The sequence below is a fragment of the Myxine glutinosa genome, chromosome 6, assembly GCF_964187855.1.
Source record: "Myxine glutinosa chromosome 6, kmMyxGlut1.1, whole genome shotgun sequence".
In the NCBI taxonomy this organism is placed as follows: domain Eukaryota; kingdom Metazoa; phylum Chordata; class Myxini; order Myxiniformes; family Myxinidae; genus Myxine; species Myxine glutinosa.
The window spans coordinates 117,846,122-117,849,212 of record NC_136266.1 but is presented as its reverse complement, the minus strand read 5'-3'; positions in this window follow the sequence as shown (position 1 = coordinate 117,849,212).

The window sequence follows — 3,091 nt, the reverse complement described above, 5'->3', positions numbered from 1 at the left end:
GTGGTTTCTCAAGCCTGGGTTGGCATTTTTTGAGGACCACTAGGGGGAGATGTTGTGGGTCGCGCTTTGGTGGTGGCACTGCGGATGGCCAGCTTGGGCCTGATGGAGTGACCAGCCGGGCATGCGACCTGGCACCCTCTCCCTGAGACTTTGGGACAACCGGCATGTGATGACCTGCCATGCCGTGTTGGTCGATGGACGCGGGTCAATCCGAATGGACAGGGATGGAGACAGCCTGACGGACAACCATTGGGGCATCTGTGGAACATGATGGTGAGAGTGACCTTCCACATATGCTCCGTTATGATTTATGGACTCTCGGGTTGGGAAGAGAGCCATGGGGTTGATGAATCGGGAGATGTGTAGCGAGCTGAGCATATGGGCCATGCTCGGCTGGCATGTGTATGGCAAAGCATCTTTCTTTGGTGAGGTTAGTAAAATGTGACGAATGTTTGGCATGGGTAATCTGTGGATTAGATGCAAATTTAAGGGTGAATTTTGTGAAGAGAAATGGTGGACACTGTTTAGTGACGCCATTATTGATCCAGGTGTGCAGACCAAAGTGTTGGAGGCTGTGATGAAATTAATAGGGTAGCAAGACACAGCTTTCAACTGGTTGCGGGGGCAACTGTGCTGATATTTGGGAGGCGGGTGTCATGGGGATGCAGTTGTGTGGTCTCTGGGTCAACGTGGTGCTGTGCGTGTCCGAGGTGTGTGGACCATGTCTTCTGGGTGGGTCTCCTGGTGGAGCATGGCTGTTGACTGGACCTTGGTGTGGTCAAGTGTGGGTGAGCACTGGGGGGGCTGCAGTTCTGTAGTCGGACTGGGGGATGATGGGGAGGTGCAGGGGACGTGGCTGTAGGGATGCCACGCACTGCGACCGTGCCCCCCAGGGCCGAGGTTGTGTGTGCGGTAGTGTGTGTTGTGGCAGCAAGTGCTCACCGAATTGGCCAGCTGGGGCTGGTGCAGCTGTGTTCCTCGCAGGGGGGGCGAAGGATGGATGGTGGGTCGCACCCTTATGGACACTCATGGGCCATGTTGGCGTTTTGACTGCTCACCTTGTCCCGATGACCCTTGCACGGTAGAGGTGCAGAGCTGTCGTGGCCACAGGTGGTTGTGTAGTGATGATCACCGTTGGATGCGGATCCACATACCTGCCAGTGTAGTGGGGACAAAAGAGAAATTTGGAAGTATTTGGTAGGCCCAATGTGAAATTTTGGGAATTTGTGGTGGATGACACTCTTGGACCCGACCAACCTGTAACTACCTGCACTTGAGGTGAGTGTTTTGAGGAGTACTGTCCCAGGCTTCAGGACTTGCTTTGGAAATTGGGGACATGTAATTTGGAGTTGGTAGGCGGGTGAGAGTGATGACATGGCCGGTGAGGGGATGGAATGGGGGCCACACAGTGTCTTGTGGGTGGCGTATGTTTTTGTGTTGTGGTTATGTGTTTTGATGTGGTCGTGAGGTTGGAAATATGAGCGAGTGGTGATTATTGAGTTTTGAAATGTGTTTTGGAAATGGAAATGTGTAATGATTCAATGATTTGAACTGTGAATGGGATTTCACATGTAGCAGGCCATGGCAAACTTTGAAACATCTTTTGTACTACCATCATCCATGGAATTGTGCTGAGTTGTGTGGAGAATTGAATGACAGCGGCGGAGGAAGTGTGTTTTGGGGTCTTGTGGGTGGGGAAGGTGTGTGTGTCCGCAGGTACAGAGCAAGCTCTGAGGAGCGATGCCTGCGGCCCCTCCTCTGCGGCAATTACCCCTGGCAGCCGGTGGTAACTGGAAATTGGAGCTCGTCGGTGGAGGGTCTGGTTGGGCGCCGCGGGGTGAGGAAGTCCCCCGGTGACCCGTGTTGCTGCGCGGAAGCAGGAGGCAAGGGAGCCTGGTGTGTGTGGAGACCCTCACCTGCGAGGTAACGGCAGAAAAGGGCTGTTGGATTGTCACGGGGCCAAGAGGTAAAGGGGGAGGCAATGAACTTGTAAGTCGGTTGACTTGTTTTTGGGACTGCGGGCACCACAGCCTGATATGCCCTCACCATCTTTTTGTGTGGTACCTCCCCGCTTCCTAGTTGAGGAATGCGCACACATGATATGACATCAATGCCATGGTCCTGCAGGGGGGTGTATTGAGTAAGAGCTTTATTAATTTTTGGAATGTAATGATGAGTTTTGGAATGAGGATGAGTGGTTCAGGGGTCTGTGTTGCATGAATGTGGGCGAAATCCACCGAGCCATGTCACTTACCTGCAACATCTGGACAGGGCCCGTGGAAATTTAGGGGGTGCATTGGGATGGCCCCGCAGGTAAGGTTGTGTCTTGTGGCATCCACCGGGGGACGCGGTCTGGAGACCGGGGTATGTACAAAGGTTAGAGTTTTGAGTTTTTGGAAAGATGGTTAAGGTTGTGGATAAGGTAGGAGTTTTGGTGTGTTGTTTGTTTCCTCCATCCGCAGGAACAATGAAGAAAATGTACATACTTCCATGATGGTTAAGGGGTTTAGCATAGTAAGGAAGTGTAGGTAGGTAGTCCGACTCACTTCCCACAGCCCTTCCTGATTTATTTCATAGGTTAATTAAGTGTGTGACAGTAAGTGTTAAGGCTGGAATGGTAGCGCCTGCGGTGAATCTTGCAGGAGCTATGGTTCCAGGGGGGGGCTGTGTTATGAATTTGGTAGAGCAATATGTAGAGCAGAGTAGATCTGAGTAGGTAAAATGCTCCGGGATGTCGCGATAGCTAGAACCCACTATGTACCTTTAAGTTAGTATGTGTAGGCGTATGCCGGGATAATTGCGTATATATTTCCTGTACGGGGACAGGAAGTGCTAAGTAGTTAGGGTGATAAGGGTAACTTTGTGTGTTTTCCCACCCCTGTGGTCAATCCAATGTCCCTTTTGGCACCACACCTAGACAGTAGGAATTCATGCCCCTAGCGCACCTACATTAATTAATTCCCTTCCCTTTCACATCAATGAAACAACACCGACCAAAACGCACCCTGCTGAGACACGATGAAAAGGGGGTGTATCTTTTGACATCATGGGGAAGGGCGGTCGAATGGACGTCATGAGAGGGCGGGACGGT